The 23,331-nt window shown below is 47.3% G+C and overlaps 1 protein-coding gene across 7 annotated transcripts in view; it reads left to right on the top strand.

Moving 5' to 3' along the window:
* exd3 (exonuclease 3'-5' domain containing 3) overlaps positions 1-23,331 on the top strand; it is a 1,321,659-nt gene that overhangs the window by 1,297,239 nt on the left and 1,089 nt on the right. The gene's annotated exons all lie outside the window — the stretch shown is intronic.

Here is a 23,331-nt window from a genome sequence, read left to right as displayed (position 1 = left end):
ATGCGCAGTTCCCGAGAAGACGCAAACCGGCGAAGCAGTGTTTTGCGCCTGCGTGAGAAGCCGAGCATGCGCAGTTGCAAAAAGAGCGCAGTGAAGGAAAAGCGATTTGCGCAGCGCAATCCATTCCTACGCTCTACGTCACAAGCGTCATGATGTCATGATGACCACGCCCACTTAAAGGGGAAATGTCCGGAAATAGTGAGAAAAAAAGTTTACGCCAGAAAACACAATTCCTTCACCTGGAACGACAGCACAATGCCTGAACTTTGACCAGTAGCTGAAAGTAACCTCCGCAGAGCCCTGCAATAAGCAGTTAGCACCGCCCTAAGAGATGATTTAGTCCTTGAAGACTACGACTCAGACGATGATTTAATCATTGGATGTGGCGACCCCAGTACCAAATCCGAACTCCAACGAGATGTGTTGTACATTGAAGCATCCGACACAGTCATGGACGAGTTCTTCAGATTTGAGGATCCTCAGCCCAGCATAGACGACATCCCGACCCGTAAGTACAGGATTCTGCTGCGGCCTGACGCCGTGAGACAGAGAGCGGTACAAGCCTGACGCCAAGAGAGTGGACCACGCACTACAAAGAGTCCCCTACTCCACACAGAAAGCGATGACAGACTCCACAGCAAGACCACTGCACGTCTCCACACAGAGAACACAGAAAGACTCCACAGCGAGACCACTGCACGACTCCGTTGAGAGTGCACAGATCGACTCCACAGCGAGACCACTGCATGATTCCACACGGAACGATACAAGCCTCCACAGCGAGCTCATTGACAGACTCCACAATGGAAGCAGCGCAAGACTCCAGAGCGCAGTCCTTGCATGAACAAGACCATGAAGGTCTAGCAACCTTATCTGAGCAACCAGTAGCAGACGATGCAAGTCTGCCATGCTCAAGTGCACAGCAAGACGACTATGACAGTCTACCACGCTCACGTGAACAACAAAAAGACTATGACAGTCTGCCCAGATTATTTGAGCCACCAGAAGAAGATTCTGACAGTCTACCCAGCTCATCTCACCGACAAGAAGACACTGAAGGTCTACCCACTGTATGTGCGACAAGTGACAAAGGCTTCACAATTCCCATACAAGATGTGCGACATCTCAACGAGACTGACAGATCTCAGCTAGTGTGTACAGAGGCACTCTACAATCAAAGTGAGGCTACTAGTAACTCCAGTGACACCACGTTAATTCAAACCTCATTTACTCGAGCCTCTCCGCAAGGACCTGAAATTACTCCAGACGGGGAGCATCAAGAAACCAACGGTGATTCAGGTGAACCAGAAAGTGCTCCAGACGGGGAGCATTGACAAGCCAATGATGATTCCAGTGAACCGGACATGACTCCAGACAGGGAGCTCCGAGGAATCAGAGACCGCACGCTCAATGAAACAGCAGGTGCCACAAAGGACACTGACACAAGTAACTTTGTGAAGGACTCTAATTCTCCACTCGGTGTGGTTATTGAGTGCAACAAACACAACAAAACCTACAAAAACAACAACAAAGACAACAACAACAAGCGTACCAGAGGCAACAAACACAACAACTAGCACATCAATAACAACAATGACAACAACAATAGAACAACAACTGGTACGACATGGTACGACTCTGCCCATGCAGGACAACGTTACTGCTCAGCTCAGAACAATGGCGAGAGTGCAAACATACCATGGCATGTCAACGCATCTTACCAATTCACGTTTGCTACACTACGGACAAGCAAACCAGCTTTCAGGACAGATGTCATCAAGAATTGCTACCACAAGCATAAAAAAAGAGTCCACCTCAGACAATGAATTAATTTGACCATTTGAACACCTCCTAATGACTTCTTGGTTACGTAAACAGCAGGACACTGATGGCGTTCATAAGAAAATGACAACATCGACACTTCCATAACAGCACAAGAAAGCCACTCGACCATGTAAATTCATGAACTTTGGACTCATAACTATTATTTGGTATTGTATAATCCTCAATGTCATCATAACTATTCTTTGATCTTGTATAGTCATCACAGTCACCATAACTTGTACATGTCATCACTTAGTTACCTGTTTTTGTTAAATTTTTTTCATTTAACACTGTACAGAAAATATGTAACATGAAAAAAGGGGGGAATGTGGTGATATGCATCACTGTAAATACACAAGGGGTTAATGTAAATACACTACGACTAAGTAAACAATAGAGGGAGCACCAGAAACGTCATGACATGCAGACATACAGCTAATGAATACATAGAATAGGACACGACCAATGGGTAGTCAAGACATCCAGAGGTGGCACAACCACAAGGGGGCATTATACAACCCATATATAAGGACAGGGCACACATGCTCTGTCTCTTTCCACAGGCGACACTAGATTATCATAGAATTTACAGTGCAGAAGGAGGCCATTCAGCCCATCGAGTCTGCACCGGCTCCTGGAAAGAGCACCCTACCCAAGGTCAACACCTCCACCCTATCCCCATAACCCAGTAACCCCACCCAACACTAAGGGCAATTTTGGACACTAAGGGCAATTTAGCATGGCGAATCCACCTATCCTGCACATCTTTGGACTGTGGGAGGAAACCGGAGCACCCGGAGGAAATCCACGCACACACGGGGAGGATGTGCAGACTCCGCACAGACAGTGACCCAAGCCAGAATCGAACCTGCGACCCTGGAGCTGTGAAGCAATTGTGCTATCCACAATGCTACCGTGCTGCCCCAGTATGACAGGGGCAGATCAGAAGCATCACACCCAGCACGTGGCTTAGAGCAGACTGGTTAGTTAGACTGAGTGTTAAGTCATGCTGTTCCCCTGGTACTCGGCTGGTTCTCTGTTTGAGAGACTATGGGCTAGATTCTCTGTTTATGAGGCTAAATGTTGAAGCCAGCGGAGGATGTGTGTTTTACGTATGGGGCGTTTTACAACAGAAAAATCGGCGCAACGCTTGCACCGATCCAGCTACTTTCAATGGTCTAGCACCGTCGCCACGTGGAACGCAATCAATTCCATGAAAAGCGGTGCTGGATTCGCAAGGTCCGTGATTGGCGCACATGAGGCGCTCACTCTGTGGCCGCACTGAAACAATCCTCCCCCTCCACACACAAGGTGGCTGGCAGGAGAGCACGGTTCAGGGACGGTAAGCTGGATACCCTCCTGGGCGCCCTGGAGGAGAGAAGGATGGCCCTATACCCCGTCCTGGGGGGGGAAGGCCGCCAGGCACCGCCGGGCACAGGAGGCAGAGGCGGTCAGCGCCGTGGGCAACGTTGTCCGGACTGGCATGCAGTGCCGCAAGAAACTTCATGGCCTTCTCATGGTAGCCAGGGTGTGTTGGCTGCTCTGTGCCCATGGCACCAACCACGCCCCCTCCCCCTCCTGCACACACCCGTAACTCAGCCCTTCTCCACGGGGGACTGCCGAACCCCCACCCTGCCCCACATGCCAGCACCCATGACATCCGCCATGGCCGGGTGTCCTGGCCACCATCCCCCCACCCCCCAATGTCCCCCGGGGGCCCAGGGTCTACTCATGCACGTCATTTTGTGTCTTGCAGGACCTGCCGTAGATGGGGCCGCTCCATCCAGAGTCCTCCGCCCCCAGCCAGAGCCAGTGCCCCCCCAAACAGTCAAGCATTGACTGGAGAGCAGCCCGAACACCAGCCCTCTGCCCGAGACTCAGGACACGGAGCTCAGTTGGAATATGACACTGACTTTCCATCACAGCTGTCTCCAACACCATCCCAGAGACTATCATCTTGGTTGGACACTATCTGGTGCGCACTACACAGCTCATCCAGTACAGCAGGTGGAGGTAGGAGGAGCCGAGAGGCTGGACAGTTTGAGGACAAGCCGGCCCCAGGAACCAGCTGCCATCCAGACAAGTCCCAGGCTTCTGGAACATCCAAACCGAAACAGAGTGTAGATGCAGCCGGAGATCCAGGGACCACAAGCGGGGATGACAATGAGCATCCAGCACCTGCAGGTGGAGAAGTCCACCCGCGTGCAGGAGCAGGGGCTGGTGCCAGCTATGCGGGCCGCACAGGCCAATGCTTTTGGCTATGGATCAACGTGTCCAAGGCCTGGGGCATTCTGTGCAGGCGGGGGACAAGGCCCAGAACAGAGCCACCTGGACATTGCAGAGGTGCTTCTCAGCATGGCTCAGTCACAGCAGGCCATGGCTGGGAATGTCGGTGGCATTTCCTAGGTCCTGGCCAGCATTGCGCAGACACTGGGCGGGGTGGCGCAGTCCCATAGGGAGCTGGCGCAGTCCCAGAGGGAGCTGGCCCAGTCCCAGAGGGAGGTGGCCCAGTCCCAGAGGGAGGTGGCCCAGTCCCAGAGGGAGGGGGCCCAATCCCAGAGGGAGGTGGCCCAATCCCAGAGGGAGGTGGCCCAGGTCCTGGCTGATGTGGCACAGACCCACAGGGTGATAGCACAGTCACAGCATGATGTGATGCAGTCCCAGATGGAGATGGTCCGCTCCCTGTGCTCCATGGGTGCAAGCGTGCGGACCCTGGTGAAGACCAGAGCGGGTCTCCAAGACTGGCAGCGCCAAGTGGCGAGGGGACTTCAGGGGATGGCTCTGCTCACACCCCCGTCCCATGGAGTGGCCCAGGGGCCCATCAGGCACCCTGAGGGAGGAGACGATGATGGGCCTCGTGCGGATGACTCCTGCAGGGGAGGTGCAGGAACACTGCAGCACCTTGGACTCCCCCTCTCCTGGTGCATCTGGTGGGCAGCGAACAGAACAGGGCGGCCTATGCCACCTGAGCAGTGGCCGGGCCCATTCAGGCCGGGTCGCCCCAGGAGACGCGCGCCCGGGCAGGAGTCACAGCAGGCCGCTTCCACTCCTACTGTATCGTCTGGGGAACCACCGAGGCGCAGCGTTAGGGCCCATAAGGCAAGAAAGGATCTGTTCTGGGGCCGTTGCTGTTTGTCATTTTTATCAATGACCTAGAGGAGGGCGCAGAAGGGTGGGTGAGTAAATTTGCAGAGGACACTAAAGTCGGTGGTGTTGTCGACAGTGCGGAAGGACGTAGCAGGTTACAGAGGGATATAGATAAGCTGCAGAGCTGGGCTGAGAGGTGGCAAATGGAGTTTAATGTGGAGAAGTGTGAGGTGATTCACTTTGGAAGGAATAACAGGAATGCGGAATATTTGGCTAATGGTAAAGTTCTTGGAAGTGTGGATGAGCAGAGGGATCTAAGTGTCCATGTACATAGATCCCTGAAAGTTGCCACCCAGGTTGATAGGGTTGTGAAGAAGGCCTATGGAATGTTGGCCTTTATTGGTAGAGGGATTGAGTTCCGGAGTCATGAGGTCATGTTGCAGCTGTACAAAACTCTGGTACGGCCGCATTTGGAGTATTGCGTACAGTTCTGGTCACCGCATTATAGGGAGGATGTGGAAGCTTTGGAGCAGGTGCAGAGGAGATTTACCAGGATGTTGCCTGGTATGGAGGGAAAATCTTATGAGGAAAGGCTGATGGACTTGAGGTTGTTTTCGTTAGAGAGAAGAAGGTTAAGAGGAGACTTAATAGAGGCATACAAAATGATCAGGGGGTTAGATAGGGTGGACAGTGAGAGCCTTCTCCCGCGGATGGAAATGGCTAGCACGAGGGGACATAGCTTTAAACTGAGGGGTAATAGATATAGGACAGAGGTCAGAGGTAGGTTCTTTACGCAAAGAGTGGTGAGACCGTGGAATGCCTACCTGCAACAGTAGTGAACTCGCCAACATTGAGGGCATTTAAAAGTTTATTGGATAAGCATATGGATGATAATGGCATAGTGTAGGTTAGATGGCGTTTGTTTCGGTGCAACATCGTGGGCCGAAGGGCCTGTACTGCGCTGTATCGTTCTATGTTCTATGTTCTAAAGGTAGACACCAGTTAGTTGGGCACGGGTGCAGGGCACAGTTTAGTTATAGGGTCTAGGGCACAGATTGTATGTATTTGTTCACATCAATATAATAACAATCTAAATCCTGCTGTATCCTCTGACAGTCCTCATCGCTATCCGCAATTCCACCAACCTTTGTGTTGTCTGCAAACTTACTCATCAGACCAGTTACATTTTCCTCCAAATCATTTATATATACTACAAAGAGCAAAGGTCCCAGCACTGATCCCTGTGGAACACCACTGGTCACAGCCCTCCAATTAGAAAAGCATCCTTCCATTGCTACTCTCTGCCTTCTATGACCTAGCCAGTTCTGTATCCACCTTGCCAGCTCACCCCTGATCCCGTGTGACTTCACCTTTTGTACTAGTCTACCATGAGGGACCTTGTCAAAGGCCTTACTGAAGTCCATATAGACAACATCCACTGCCCTACCTGCATCAATCATCTTAGTGACCTCCTCGAAAAACTCTATCCAGTTAGTGAGACACGACCTCCCCTTCACAAAACCATGCTGCCTCTCACTAATACGTCCATTTGCTTCCAAATGGGAATAGATCCTGTCTCGAAGAATTCTCTCCAGTAATTTCCCTACCACTGAAGTAAGGCTCACCGGCCTGTAGTTCCCTGGATTATCCTTGCTACCCTTCTTAAACAGAGGAACAACATTGGCTATTCTCCAGTCCTCCGGAACATCCCCTGAAGACAGTGAGGATCCAAAGATTTCTGTCAAGGCCTCAGCAATTTCCTCTCCATCCTCCTTCAGTATTCTGGGGTGGATCCCATCAGGCCCTGGGGACTTATCTACCTTAATATTTTTTAAGACACCCAACACCTCGTCTTTTTGGATCTCAATGTGACCCAGGCTATCTACACACCCTTGTCCAGACTCAACATCTACCAATTTCTTCTCTTGCGCCTATCTGTGCCTGACTATAGAGTCCCCTATTACTATTGCTCTTCTGCGCTTTGACCCTCCCTTCTGAACATCAGAGCCAGCCGTGGTGCCACTGCTCTGGCTGCTGCTGTTTTCCCCTGATAGGCTATCCCCCCCGACAGTATCCAAAGGGGTATACCTGTTCGAGAGGGGGACAACCACAGGGGATTCCTGCACTGACTGCCTGCCCTTTCTGGAGGTCACCCATTTCTCTGCCTGCACCTTGGGTGTGACCACATTTACATAACTGCGATCTATGACGCTTTCCGCCACCTGCATGCTCCTAAGTGCATCCAATTGCTGCTCCAACCGAACCATGCAGTCTGTGAGGAGCTCCAGTTGGGTGCACTTTCTGCAGATGACGCCATCCAGGACGCTGGAAGCCTCCCGGACCTGCCACATCTCACAGTCAGAGCACTGCACTCCTCTAACTGACATTGCGTCAATTAATTAAAATTTAAAAAAAAAATTTTTAATTTTTAATATATATTTTTTTAAATTTCAAAGTTTCTGTTAACTATCTGTTTCCGAGCACTAGATTTCTAATAGCAATGTGAAAGCTAAATATAGTACTCTCCGATCTCTGGCTTAGATACCCCTCTAAATTATAATTAAGTAATTATGTTTAATTAGTTACCAATGCTTAATTTTTTTAATTTAGTGTAGATTCCCAACCAGCCACTCAGGCCAAAGCTTTTCTGTGATGTCACTTCAGTTTCCCCCCGACACACACAATTTGAAAAAGGTATAAAAGTAAAAATGAGTAAAAATCACTTACTTACCTTCTTACCTTCTGAGTGTCTTAGATGTTCTCAGGTTCTCTCCCTGACAGAGACTGCTCCTCCACCTCCGAACCTTGACCTGCACAATGCTAATAATATAATATAATAATATAATATGGCACTTACCTCACACCAATGGGTCTTATTATTAGGTTAGAGGAGGAGGGCGGGTGGGAGACACTACACGTGTAGTGTCTCGGGTTTCCTCTCCACCAGAATTTATTGGTTGGGGGGGGGGGGCTTCCCAGAAGTCCGTGGGTCGAAAAAAATAAAACAGAAAAGATAAATGTTTTTTTAAAAGGATAAACTTACCTTCCAGAAATCACTTGCGCACCGCTCCCGCTGAAATCGACTGGCCTGTTCCTGTGAAGGTAAGTGTTTTTTTAAAAGGATAAACTTACCTCCCAGAAATCACTTGCGCACCGCTCCCGCTGAAATCGACTGGCCTGTTCCTGTGAAGGTAAGTGTTTTTTTAAAAGGATAAACTTACCTCCCAGAAATCACTTGCGCACCACTCCTGCTGAAATCGACTGGCCTGTTCCTGTGACGGTAAGTGTTTTTTTAAAAGGATAAACTTACCTCCCAGGTAATCCGGACAAATGTGAGGTAATGCATTTTTGAAGGTCTAATGCAGGTAGGGAATATACAGTGAATGGTAGAACCCTCAAGAGTATTGAAAGTCAAAGAGATCTAGGAGTACAGGTCCACAGATCACTGAAAGGGGCAACACAGGTGGAGAAGGTAGTCAAGAAGGCATACGGCATGCTTGCCTTCATTGGCCGGGGCATTGAGTATAAGAATTGGCAAGTCATGTTGCAGCTGTATAGAACCTTAGTTAGGCCACACTTGGAGTATAGTGTTCAATTCTGGTTGCCACACTACCAGAAGGATGTGGAGGCTTTAGAGAGGGTGCAGAAGAGATTTACCAGAATGTTGCCTGGTATGGAGGGCATAAGCTATGAGGAGCGGTTGAATAAACTTGGTTTGTTCTCACTGGAACGAAGGAGGTTGAGGGACGAACTGATAGAGGTTTACAAAATTATGAGGGGCATAGACAGAGTGGATAGTCAGAGGCTTTTCCCCGGGGTAAAGGGGTCAATTACTAGGTTTAAGGTGAGAGGGGCAAGGTTTAGAGTAGATGTACGAGGCAAGTTTTTTACGCAGAGGGTAGTGGGTGCCTGGAACTCTCTACCGGAGGAGGTGGTGGCAGCAGGGACGATAGTGACATTTAAGGGGCATCTTGACAAATACATGAATAGGATGGAAATAGAGGGATACGGACCCAGGAAGTGTAGAAGATTGTAGTTTAGTCGGGCAGCATGGTCGGCACGGGCTTGGAGGGCCGAAGGGCCTGTTCCTGTGCTGTACATTTCTTTGTTCTTTGTATAAATAGCTGCTACCACTGTTATATCCTGCCTCGGTGCTCTCTCTGATGGGTGTGGGGTGGGCTGGTCCGGGCTGGCAGGGTAGTGCAGGTACTGTGGGAGGACTGTGCTCCCCATCCTCCCCACACCCCGACCATTCCCAGCACCCCTACACCAGGGATTCGACGGGACTGTGTGATGGACGGGCCAGCTCGCATGCAGGGTTCACCTAGGTGGAAGGTGCTACCGTGGGCGTGAGCCAGACATTGTCATGTGATGTGGAGCACCAGAGCTCATCGCAGAGCGAGTTGTCATCATCCTCCATCCCATGGACCAGACCCGCTGGCACAGTCAACCCAGGGCCCCCAGTTTGTAGCGCTGCAGGTTGTATAACGCACGGATGTGCAAGCGTGCAGTTTGGCGGTGTGGGAAGTGAGGGGGTATGGGTTTGGGATGTGGTGTCCGTGCCCTTGGCCAGCATCCCCCCTCCACCCCCTCCCTCCTAGTTGATGAACTTAGAGGATATCAGAGCGTCCCGTGTGCACTGGCCCTGGCGCGCACATTGTGCGGCTTCCCCTGTCAACCAGGAGCCAACCCTTCAGCCAAATGTCACGGATTGCAGAGTGTGCCAGGATGAAGGCATCGTGCACACTGCCCAGGTATTGGGCGCAGACCACCTGGATGTTCATTTTGGTTTGGTTTGTGTACTGTTATCCGCAGGTGCCCATAATGCGACATGCATCCTGTCGATCTCCAGACCCGGGGCATCCGAGTGACGGTGGCGAATCCTGCTGTTTGGGCATCCTGGTGGGCTCAGTCCACATGGAAATGGATGCATTCTCCGCCAGCGCATATAGGACCTCCGTGACGGCACCCGTCCCTGCTGCCAGGGGTACCGTTGCCTGGCACTGTTCTCACAGCTTCTGTGGCCCACTGTCCTGATGTTCCCTATATTCACTGCTCTCAGTCTACCTGTGGGATTTATGTCTGAAAGCTTTGTGCTCTTTACAAGAGCTTTACATGACCATATATACTGGGGTAGTGCAAGTCCATAGGGTGGCTGTGATGCAGAAGGAGGCCATTCATACCATGAAGTCCATGCCAGAAATAGTTTGTCCGACACTGTCGCAAGAGAAATACTGCAGATCATCACAGAATGCAGAAACTTTCCAGCATTTTCTGTTTTTGTTTCAGATTCCAGCATTCGCTGTAATTTGCTTTTATGTCAGAATGACAATCATGAGAGGCGTACATGTATTAGAAAGGTTATTAACTGGAGAGCCTGTTGTGTTAGTGTCAATGGCTGACATGGGCAGGAATGTTGTGCACTGACTCTACTCGTCTGTTGCAACCTCTCACAGCCCTGTAAAACCACAAATATATTTCCACTGGTCATAAAGGTGTGTCATTTTGCAAAAAACATTCCTTTGAGTATAGCTCATATTTCATGAGCTGAAAACCTCTCCAAAGTCCTGCCGAGACACTTGTGTCAGAATTGTTCCGCACTCATCCTTCATCCTCTACATTCTAGTTATTCTGAGTTAGAGCGTGGGATCTCTCCACTTTCTGAAACCTTTGAAACTTTTGTAAATGTGACATTTTACAATGCTCTATATTATGACATCACCTCTGTCCCCTTATACCTTATTTCGACACATTACAGAGCATGCCTTTGAAACCCTTGAAAAGACTGCAGAGTTGTAGCTTTAAGCATGGACTGCTGACCTCGCTGGCAACTCCTTTCTCTTTCAACTAAGGGCGGCATGGTGGCACAGTGGTTAGCTGCCTCACAGCTCTACTGGTCCCGGGTTCAATTCCAACCTCGGGTGACTGTTTGCACTTTCTCCCCGTGTCTGCGTGGGTTTCCTCCGGGTGCTTCGGTTTCCTCCCACAATCTCTTTAGATTAGGATTAGGATGCAGGTTAGGATTGGCCATGCTAATGCAGGTTAGGATTGGCCAGGCTAATGCAGGTTAGGATTGGCCAGGCTAATGCAGGTTAGGATTGGCAATGCTAATGCAGATTAGGATTGGGCAGGCTAATGCAGATTAAGATTGGCCATGCTAATGCAGGTTAGGATTGGCCATGCTAATGCAGGTTAGGATTGGCCATGCTAATGCAGATTAGGATTGGCCATGCTAATGCAGGTTAGGGTTGGCCATGCTAATGCAGGTTAGGATTGGCCATGCTAATGCAGATTAGGATTGGCCATGCTAATGCAGATTAGGATTGGCCATGCTAATGCAGGTTAGGATTGGCCATGCTAATGCAGGTTAGGATTGGCCATGCTAATGCAGATTAGGTTTGGCCAGGCTAATGCAGGTTAGGGTTGGCCATGCTAATGCAGGTTAGGATTGGCCATGCTAATGCAGATTAGGATTGGGCAGGCTAATGCAGATTAAGATTGGTCATGCTAATGCAGGTTAGGATTGGCCATGCTAATGCAGATTAGGATTGGCCATGCTAATGCATGTTAGGATTGGCCATGCTAATGCAGGTTAGGATTGGCCATGCTAATGCAGGTTAGGATTGGCCATGCTAATGCAGGTTAGGATTGGCCATGCTAATGCAGGTTAGGATTGGCCATGCTAATGCAGGTTAGGATTGGCCATGCTAATGCAGATTATGATTGGCCATGCTATTGCAGGTTAGGATTGCCCCCTTAGTGTCAAAAAGGTTAGTTGGGTTACTGGGTTACAAGGATAGGGTGGAGGTGTGGGCTTAAGTAGGGTGCTCTTTCCAGGTGCCGGTGCAAACACCTTGCAAACACCTTGGCTTTCGGGATTCTATGAAAAAAAACTATTCACTGGTACCAGGCCAGTTGAGAATTTTCCTTGTCCTACTCTAAGTGTCATCAAGCAATAACATGAGGGACAGCACGACAAAGCCACATATGCCCTCCTCTGACCTCCACACTCTGGCATCTTCCAGGGATAGTGATCTGAAATAGGAGCCCAGGCTGAGATTCTCTTACTTCGCCTGGGAACTGTCACATCAAAGGGAAGGCAGGATGGGTAACAGGAAAACAGCATCCAAATCATCCCTTTCTGTAACATGAGTGTAGCTGAAATCGGCAAGTGAGGCTGTGAAAAAAGTGCAGCATTGAGAGTGCAAAGGTCAGGAACTTGATGAGTGTTGGAATTTGGAATTCTTCAGCTACTTTGCCTCAAACATGGTTCAAGCAAGTTTGAGGGTACAAGTATTAACAACTTTGTCCAGTGTTTACTCACAAGCACTGAAAAGTCGAAATAAATAATTTTAAAATTCTAGACTAAGGTAAGTACAATCAGGCTTTGTGTGTGTGAACTGCAGTCTGTGGAAGTGGGCAGAAAAACTGCCCCGAGCAAACACATTGGCAGGAGTCATTGGACTATTGTGAAGTTTGTAGACACTCCAACACAAAAAGGGAGGGAAAGTATATTTTTTGCTCCAGAGTTCGGTCACACCTCATAGAGGAGCATTCAGGAAGGGATTGGGGTGGCCAATTGTGGACAAAATAAGGGCAACCCAGGTGTATGAGAAAACAAGGATCAGAGAAAATGATTGTATTCAGCAGCCACAGTGCACTTGTTGCCAATGTGGATAAAGACTCAGAAGGACAGCCTGAATGTGGATCATGGTAGACCAATGACTGGGCTTTATCATTAAGGATAGGGTGTCAAACACCTTGAAAATTTTCAGCTAGACAGTGGGCCACATAGATTTGTCATGAGTAGATCCTAACTAATGAATGGGATTCAATCTTCTGAAGAGGTGACTAAAACTCATGGACAGGGTATGTCTGTGGATGTTACTTCTATGGGCTTGCAAAAGGCATTTGATAAAGTTTGTCATAACCAGCTGCTGGCTAAAGTAGAAGCTCATAGAATTGAAGACAAAGGATTGGCCTGGTAAGGAAATAGCTGAGTAGCAGGAAACAAAGCACATTGGGCAAAATGGGACTACTGGTGTTTTGCAAGGATCTATGTTGAGGCTCAACTATTCACTGTATTCATTAATGAACCTGTTGGGAGTTTTTTATAGGCCTCCTAATAGGTCTAGGGATGTAGAGGAAAGGATGGCGAAGATGATTCTGGATAAGAGCGAAAGTAACAGGGTAGTTATTATGGGAGACTTTAACTTTCCAAATATTGACTGGAAAAGATATAGTTCGAGTACAATAGATGGGTCGCTTTTTGTACAGTGTGTGCAGGAGGGTTTCCTGAAACAATATGTTGACAGGCCAACAAGAGGCGAGGCCACGTTGGATTTGGTTTTGGGTAATGAACCAGGCCAGGTGTTGGATTTGGAGGTAGGAGAGCACTTTAGGGACAGTGACCACAATTCGGTGACGTTTACGTTAATGATGGAAAGGGATAAGTATACACCGCAGGGCAAGAGTTATAGCTGGGGGAAGAGAAATTATGATGCCATTAGACGTGACTTGGGGGGGATAAGGTGGAGAAGTAGGCTGCAAGTGTTGGGCACACTGGATAAGTGGGGCTTGTTCAAGGATCAGCTACTGCGTGTTCTTGATAAGTATGTACCGGTCAGGCAGGGAGGAAGGCATCGAGCGAGGGAACCGTGGTTTACCAAGGAAGTGGAATCTCTTGTTAAGAGGAAGAAGGAGGCCTATGTGAAGATGAGGTGTGAAGTTTCAGTTGGGGCGATGGATAGTTACAAGGTAGCGAGGAAGGATCTAAAGAGAGAGCTAAGACGAGCAAGGAGGGGACATGAGAAGTATTTGGTAGGAAGGATCAAGGAAAACCCAAAAACTTTCTATAGGTATGTCAGGAATAAGCGAATGACGAGGGAAAGAGTAGGACCAGTCAAGGACAGGGATGGGAAATTGTGTGTGGAGTCTGAAGAGATAGGCGAGATACTAAATGAATATTTTTCGTCAGTATTCACTCAGGAAAAAGATAATGTTGTGGAGGAGAATGCTGAGCCCCAGGCTAATAGAATAGATGGCATTGAGGTACGTAGGGAAGAGGTGTTGGCAATTCTGGAATGGCTTAAAATAGATAAGTCCCCGGGACCTGATGGGATTTATCCTAGGATTCTCTGGGAGGCCAGGGAAGAGATTGCTGGACCTTTGGCTTTGATTTTTATGTCATCATTGGCTACAGGAATAGTGCCAGAGGACTGGAGGACAGCAAATGTGGTCCCTTTGTTCAAAAAGGGGAGCAGAGACAACCCCGGCAACTCTCGACCGGTGAGCCTCACGTCTGTAGTGGGTAAAGTCTTGGAGGGGATTATAAGAGACAAGATTTAGAATCATCTAGATAGGAATAATATGATCAGGGATAGTCAGCATGGGTTTGTGAAGGGTAGGTCATGCCTCACAAACCTTACTGAGTTCTTTGAGAAGGTGACTGAACAGGTAGATGAGGGTAGAGCAGTTGATGTGGTGTATATGGATTTCAGCAAAGCGTTTGATAAGGTTCCCCACGGTAGGCTATTGCAGAAAATACGGAGGCTAGGGATTGAGGGTGATTTAGAGATGTGGATCAGAAATTGGCTAGCTGAAAGAAGACAGAGGGTGGTGGTTGATGGGAAATGTTCAGAATGGAGTACAGTCACAAGTGGAGTACCACAAGGATCTGTTCTGGGGCCGTTGCTGTTTGTCATTTTTATCAATGACCTAGAGGAAGGCGCAGAAGGGTGGGTGAGTAAATTTGCAGACGATACTAAAGTCGGTGGTGTTGTCGATAGTGTGGAAGGATGTAGCAGGTTACAGAGGGATATAGATAAGCTGCAGAGCTGGGCTGAGAGGTGGCAAATGGAGTTTAATGTAGAGAAGTGTGAGGTGATTCACTTTGGAAGGAATAACAGGAATGCGGAATATTTGGCTAATGGTAAAGTTCTTGAAAGTGTGGATGAGCAGAGGGATCTGGGTGTCCATGTACATAGATCCCTGAAAGTTGCCACCCAGGTTGATAGGGTTGTGAAGAAGGCCTATGGAGTGTTGGCCTTTATTGGTAGAGGGATTGAGTTCCGGAGTCGGGAGGTCATGTTGCAGCTGTACAGAACTCTGGTACGGCCGCATTTGGAGTATTGCGTACAGTTCTGGTCACCGCATTATAGGAAGGACGTGGAGGCTTTGGAGCGGGTGCAGAGGAGATTTACCAGGATGTTGCCTGGTATGGAGGGACAATCTTATGAGGAAAGGCTGATGGACTTGAGGTTGTTTTCGTTAGAGAGAAGAAGGTTAAGAGGAGACTTAATAGAGGCATACAAAATGATCAGGGGGTTGGATAGGGTGGACAGTGAGAGCCTTCTCCCGCGGATGGAAATGGCTGGCACGAGGGGACATAACTTTAAACTGAGGAGTAATAGATATAGGACAGAGGTCAGAGGTAGGTTCTTTACGCAAAGAGTAGTGAGGCCGTGGAATGCCCTACCTGCAACAGTAGTGAACTCGCCAACATTGAGGGCATTTAAAAGTTTATTGGATAAACATATGGATGATAATGGCATAGTGTAGGTTAGATGGCTTTTGTTTCGGTGCAACATCGTGGGCCGAATGGCCTGTACTGCGCTGTATTGTTCTATGTTCTATGTTCTATGATGTTGGAATGGTAAACCACGTATCCAAATTTGCTGATGACACAAAGACAGACGACATTGTAAGTGATGCAGCTGAAAGCATAATATTACAAAGAAATATTGACCCAGATCTCTGCCCACCATATAGACGGAGACCAGAGGTATTCCAAAGAGATACATGGTCTATTTGGAAGTCCCGATGTAAGCAAATCCCCAGTATGTAAACATGGTTGATTATCAAGTTCAATACCCTGATCCCGCCTTCCTTCCCATATCCCTTGATCCCTATCGCCCAAGAGCTATATCCAGTTTCCTCCTTGAAATTACAGAACATTTTGGACTCAACTACTTTCTGTGGTAGTGAATTCCACAGATTACCACTCTAATTTCTCCTCACCTCAGTCCTAAAAGGTTTACCCCTTATCCTCAAACTATGACCCCCTAGTTCTGGACTCCCCCACCATTGGGAACATTCTTTCTGAATCTACCCTGTCTAATCCTGTTAGAATTTTATAAGTTTCTAGGAGATCCCCTCTCACTCTTCTAAACTCCAATGAATATAATCCAAACCGATTTAGTCTCTCCTCATATGGCAGTCCCACCATCCCAGGAATCAGTCTGGTAAACCTTTGCTGCACTCCCTCCATAGCAAGAGCACATAATACACCAGGTGTGGTCTCACCAATGTCCTAGACAATTGAGTTAAAACTCTCTATTCTTATACTCAGATCCTCTTGCTATGAAGGCCAACATACCATTTGCCTTCTTTACTGCCTGCTGCACCTACATGCTTACTTTCAGCGACTGATGCACGAGGACACCAAAGTCTCGTTGAGTATCCAACTCTCTCAATTTACACCCATTCAAATAATAATCTGCCTTTCTATTCTTGCTACCGAAGCGGCTAACCTCACATTTATCCACATTATACCGCATGCGTCTGCCATGCATGTGCCCACTCACTCAGTCTGTCTAAATCCCACTGAAGCATCTCCACATCCTCCCCACAGCTCACCCTCCCACCCAACTTCTGCAAATTTGGAGATAATACATTTAGTTCCCTCATCCAAATCATTAATATACAATGTGAACAGTTGGGGTCCGAGCACAGATCACTGCAGTACCCCACTAGTCACTGCCTGTCAATCAGAAAAAGACCCATTTATTCAAACTTTTTGCTTATTGTCTGCTAACCAGCTTTCTATCCATCTCCAGACACTATGGTAATCCCATGTGCTTTAACGTTACATATTAACCTGCTATGTGAGACCTTGTCAAGAGCCTTCTGAAAGTCTAAACAAACCACATCTATCGGTTCTCCTTGGTCAATTCTACTTGTTACATCTTCAAAGAATTCTAGTAGTTTCTTCAAGCATAATTTTCCTTTTGTAAATCCACGCTGACTTTGTCTGATTTCACCACTGCTTTCCAAATACTGTGCTGTGAAACCCTTGATAATGGACTCCAGCAACTTCCCAAGTACCGATGCTATGCTCACTGGTCTCTAGTTCCCTGCTTTCTCTCTACCTCCCTTTTTGAATAGCGGGGTTACATTCACTACCCTCCAATTTGTTGGAACCATTCCAGACTCCAAAGAATTTTGGAAAATGACCACCAATGTTTCTAGGGCCACTGGGATGAAGATTATCAGGCCCTGGATATTTGTCTGTCTTTAATCCCATTAATTTCTCCAAAAACCATTTCTTTACTAACATTAATTTCCTTCAGCTCCTCATTACAGAACTTCTGGTACATTATTCATGTCTTCCTTTGTGAAGACAGAAGCAAAGTACAAATTTAGTTCCTCAGCCATTTCTTTGTTCCCTGTTATGCATTTTTCTCTTAACATACCTATAGAAATGTTTATGCTCCCCGCTAGTTTACTTTTAAATTGTAATTTCCCCTTCTTAATCAATCTCTTTGTCTGTCTTTGCTGAATTTTAAACTGTTCCCAATTCTCAGGTCTATTACTTACATTCATTATGATCATGGCTGATCATCCAACCCAGTAACCTGTTCCCAGCTTCCCCCCATTGATCAGTTTCACCCGAAGTGCTATATCTAACTACTTCTCGAAAACATACAATGTTCTGGCCTCAACTGCTTATCTGTGGTAGCCAAATCCACAGGCTCATCACTCTCTGGGTGAATAAATTCTCCTCATCTCAGTCCTAAATGTATCCTGTATCCCAAGTTTGTGACCCCTGGTTCTGGACACCCCCGCCACTGGGGACATCCTTCTTGCATCTACCCTGTCTAGTCCTGTTAGAATTGTTTAGGTTAGCCATGATCATAATGAATTGTTTAGGTTTCTATGAGATTCCTCCCTCATTCTTCTGACCTACAGCGAATATAATCCTAACCACCTTAATCTCCTCTCACGTCACTCCCGCCATTCCAGGAATCAGTCTGGTAAACCTTCTCTGCACTCTCTCCTTTGCAAAACATCCTTCCTCAGGTAAGGAGACCAAAACTGCACACAATATTCCAGGTCTGTATACTTGCAGCAAGACATCCTGCTCCTGCACTTGAACCCTCTCGCTATACTGGCCAACAGACCCTTTATCACCTGCTGCAGTTGCATGCTTACCTTCAGTGACAAGGATACTCAGATCTCGTTGCATATTCGCCTCTCACAATTTATAGCCATTCAGATCATTTGTTTCCTGATTTTGCTACCAAAGTGGATAACCTCACATTTATCCACATTATACTGCAGCAGCCCACTCATTCAACTTGTCCAAATCACATTGAAGGATCTCCGCATTCTCCTCACAGCTCACCCTCCCACCCACTTTGTGTCATCTGCAAATTTACAAATTCATCTAAATCATGAATATATATTGTAACTCCCAGAACCTATCCCTACGGTAACCCACTGGTCACTGCCTGCCATTCAGAAAAAGACCCATTTATTCCTACACTGTTTCTTGCCAGCCAACCAGTTCTCTATCCATCTCAATACACTACCCCCAACCCCATGCGCTATAATTTTACACACTAATCTCAAAGGTGCAAAGTGCCGAGCAGTTGCCATACCAGGCTGTGATGCAGCCAGATAGGATGCTTTCTATGGTGCACCTGTAAAAGTTGGTAAGAGTAAATGTGGACTCCTTATTTCCGAATTTCCTGAGAAAGTTTAGGCGCTGTTGTGCTTTCTTGGTCGTATCGCGATGTAGGTGGACCAGGACAGATTGTTGATGATGTGCACACCTTGGAATTTGAAGCTGTTAATCATCTCCACCTTGGCACCTTTGATGCAGACAGGGGTGTGTACGACACTTCGGTTCCTGAAGTCGATGGCCAGCTCCTTAGTTTTGCTGACGTTGAGGGAGAGATTCTTGTCATTACACCACTCCACAAGGTTCTCTAACTCCCTCCTATACTCTAACTCATTGTTGTTCAAGATCCAACCCACTACGGTCGTGTCATCAGAAAACTTGTAGATAGAGTTGGAGCCAAAATTTGACACACAGTCGTGTGTGTATCAGGAGTATAGTAGGGGGCTAAGCCTTGCAGGGTCCCGGTGTTGAGAACTATCGTGGAGGAGGTATTGTTGTTTATCCCTACTGATTGTGGTCTATGGGTCAGGAAATCGAGGATCCAGTTGCAGAGGGAGGAGACAAGTCCTAGGCTTTAGAGCTTTGGTATGAACTTGGCTCTGATGATGGTGTTGAAGGCGGATGGCGGAGCTGTAGTCAATGAATGGGAGTTTGACGTAGGAGTCCTTGATGTCGAGATGCTCCAGGGATGATTGTATGGCCAGGGAGATGGTGTCTGCTGTGGACCGGTTGTGGCGGTTTGCAAATTGCAGTGGATCTAAGCATTCTTCGGGTGTGGAGTTGATGTGTCTCATGACCAACCTCTCGAAGCACTTCAAAACGATCGATATCAAGGCCACTGGATGGTAGTAGTTGAGGCACGTTGCCTGATTCGTCTTTGGCACCGTTTATGATGGTGGTCTTCTTGAAGCAGGTGGGTACCTCGGAATGGTTGACGATGTCAGCCCACTGGTCCGCACTGGATCTGAGTGCATGACCAGGGACCCCGCCAGGTGCCGTCGCTTTCCAAGAAGACCAATCTGTGACGGTAGGTATGGGTGTGTCCAAGGCTGCTGGGCAGTTTACAACAGTTTGATGCATTGAGTTCATTGGGGATGGGCGTGCTGCTGTTGGAGATTCCGCTCGGCTTCGCTTTGTAAGCCATTATGTTGTTTAAGCATTAAACAAGGGCAGCACGGTAGCATTGTGGATAGCGCAATTGCTTTGCAGCTCCAGGGTCCCAGGTTCGATTCCGGCTTGGGTCACTGTCTGTGCGGAGTCTGCACATCCGCCCCGTGTGTGCGTGGGTTTCCTCCGGGTGCTCCGGTTTCCTCCCACAGTCCAAAGATGTGCAGGTTAGGTGGATTGGCCATGATAAATTGCCCTAAGTGTCCAAAATTGCCCTTCGTGTTGGGTGGGGTTACTGGGTTATGGGGATAGGGTGGAGGTGTTGACCTTGGGTAGGGTGCTCTTTCCAAGAGCCAGTGTAGACTCGATGGGCCGAAAGGCCTCCTTCTGCACTGTAAATTCTATGATAATCTATGAAGCCTTGCCACAACCGACGAGAGTTCGTGATCTAGCTAGTCTGATATTGTCTCTTGGCAACCGTGATGACTTTGCGCAGATTGTACCTGGATTTTTTGTATAGGTCAGGGTCGCCTGTCTTGAATGCCTCAGACTTGGCCTTCAGTAAGGAGTCAATCTCCCAATTAAGCCATGGTTTCCGGTTGGGGAACGTACGTACTACCTTCTTTGGCACACAATCTTCTACACACTTCCTGATAAAAGTCTGTGACGGTGGTGGCATACTCGTTTAGGTTGGTCGCTGAATTCTTATATATGGACCTGACACTGACTCCAAGCAGTCATGTAGGAACTCTTCTGTTGCCTCGGATCTGCACTGCAGGATCTTCTTCACGGGATTCTCCCGCTTAAGTTTCTGCTTGTATGCCGGGAGAAGGAGCACCGTCTTATGGTCCAAGCATGATTTTTCTTTCATAAATGCATATTGACTCTATCCAACCCTGCCACTGTTTTCCAAGTGCTCTGCTCTTAAATCTTTATAATAGACTCAAATATTTTCCCCACTACCAACATCAAGCTGACTGGTTTACAATTCCCTGTTTTCTCTCTACCTCCCTTTTGAAATAGTGAGGTTACATTAGCTATGCTCCAATCTGTAGGAACTGTTCCGAGTCTATAGAATCTCGGGTGGTGACCACCAACGCATCCACTATTTCTAGTGCCACTTCCTTCAGTACTCTGGGATGTAGATATCAGGCGCTAGGGATTTAACAGCCTTTAATCCCATCAATTTCTCCAACACCATTTGCCTACTAATAATGATTTCTTTCAGTTGCTTCCTCTCACTAAACTTGTGTACCCCAACATTTCTGACACGTTATTTGTGTCCTCCTTTGTGAAGACAGAACCAAAGTGTGTATTTAGTTGGTCAGCCATTTCTTTGTTCCCTATTATACATTCCCCTGTTTCTGACTGTAAGGGATCTACATTTGTCTTTTTCCAATCTTTTTCTAATGACACACCCATAGAAACTTTTACTGTCAGTTTTTATGTTCCCCACAAGTTTACTCTCATACGTTTCCCCGTCTTGTGGGCGGCATAGTAGCACTGTTGCTTCACCACACCAGGGTCAAAGATTATGGCTTGGGTCACTGTCTGTGCAGAGTCTGCACGTTCTCCCCGTACCTGCGTGGGTTTCCTCCGGGTGCTCCTCCCACAAGTCCCGAATGACGTGCTTGTTAGGTGATAAGTAATTGGATATTCTGAATTCTCCCTCAGTGTACCCGAACAGGCGCTGGAGTGTGGCGACTCGGGGATTTTCACAGTAACTTTATTGCAGTGTTAATGCAAGCCTACTTGTGACAATAATAAAGATTATTATTAGTAATTAATCCCTTGGTCCTCCTTTGCTGAATTCTAAACTGCTCCCAATCCTCAGGTCTCTTGTTTTTCCTGGCTAATTTGTATGCCACTTTCCTGGATCTGATACTATCTCTAATTTTCCTTGTAAGACATAGTTTAGTCACCTTTCCTATTTTACTTTTTGCACCAGACAGGTCTAAACAATTAGAACAAAGAACAAAGAAATGTACAGCACAGGAACAGGCCCTCCAAGCCCGTCCCGACCATGCTGCCCGACTAAGCTACAATCTTCTACACTTCCTGGGTCCGTATCCCTCTATTCCCATCCTATTCATGTATTTGTCAAGATGCCCCTTAAATGTCATTATCGTCCCTGCTTCCACCACCTCCTCCAGTAGCGAGTTCCAGGCACCCACTACCCTCTGTGTAAAAAAACTTGCCTCGTACATCTACTCTAAACCTTGCCCCTCTCACCTTAAACCTATGCCCCCTAGTAATTGACCCCTCTACCCTGGGGAAAAGCCTCTGACTATCCACTCTGTCTATGCCCCTCATAATTTTGTAGACCTCATCAGGTCGCCCCATGCTCTCTTTGAATATTTGCCATTGCCTATCCACCGTCATCTCTGTCAGTAACGTTTCCCAATCCATCACAGCCATCTCGGGCCTTATATCGTAGTAGTTTCCTTTATTATGATTCAGGACTCTAGTGTCAGAATCAGTTAAGTCATTCTCCATCTTGATGAAAAAATCTCTCATATTATAGTCGCTCATCCCCAAGGAGCCACGCACAACTAGATTGGCAATTATTATTTTCTCATTACAGCCAGTTGAGGGTGGCCTGTTCTCCAGTTGGTTCCTCAATGTATTGGTTCAGAAAGCCAACAGTCTACACTCCAGGACTTCCTCCTCTGTAGTATTGTTACTTATTTGATTTGTCCAATCCACATGCAGATTAAAGTCACCCATAGTTACTGATGTTCCTTTAACTCGTGCTTCTCTAACGGGAACCTTTACGGGAAGTTTAGACTTCCAATTGCTCATTTTACCTTTACCCAACTGTTCTGTGATTGGCCTGGACCCAACTTCACCTTGCAGGTTTGGACTGCTTACTGTAAAGTTATGCTGGTTTTTCCACAGAATTAATTGAAGCTTTTACGAGCAGGTATAAAACCAGCAAGACTCTAAATCTTGAGTGTCAAAGTACTCCAGAACCCACAGAGAAGGAACTGCAGGAAAATCAACACTCTACACTGCACAGGAGGCCCAATGGTGCTTGCCACTCCAGGGAAGATTTGACCCATTAATAAGTTAGTAAATGGACAGAATTGTGACAAATAGATTTCAGTGTGGGTACAGGCGTGGTCATCCGCGTTGCATCTTGAAAGAGATAGAAGAGGATAATTTCTAAACATTGAAAAGTTTAAAGCAGTAGAGGACAAAAAAGATTTTGGGGACAAGTGCACAGGTTATTAAAATGTCATGAACAGGTACATTAAATAATCAAATAGGCAAATGGTCTTTTATACAGAAGACTGGAAGTCGGTAAAAGTCAGCAATACAAGACCCTGGTTGGCTGATACATGGAGTACTGTGAGCAGTTCTGGGCATTGCACCTTTGGAAGAATAAGTTAGACTTGGAGGTCGTGCAGAGATTACACCACTTGTTCCTGGAATTTCAAAAGTTAAGAAGTGATTTCAAGATATCAAAGGAAACCGAATAGACAGATGGAGAGGAACTGTCCCCACTGACTTACTAGTATAAGATGGCATGGTTGAAATTGATAAAGCGATGGCATTGGATAGGCTGGCTGCACTTAATGTTGACAAGGCACCAGAACCGGATGAGATGAATCCAAGGATACTGATGG

Source organism: Scyliorhinus torazame, chromosome 22 (genome assembly GCF_047496885.1).
Source record: "Scyliorhinus torazame isolate Kashiwa2021f chromosome 22, sScyTor2.1, whole genome shotgun sequence".
NCBI classification, from domain to species: domain Eukaryota; kingdom Metazoa; phylum Chordata; class Chondrichthyes; order Carcharhiniformes; family Scyliorhinidae; genus Scyliorhinus; species Scyliorhinus torazame.
This window is presented reverse-complemented; position numbering and strand designations above follow the sequence as displayed.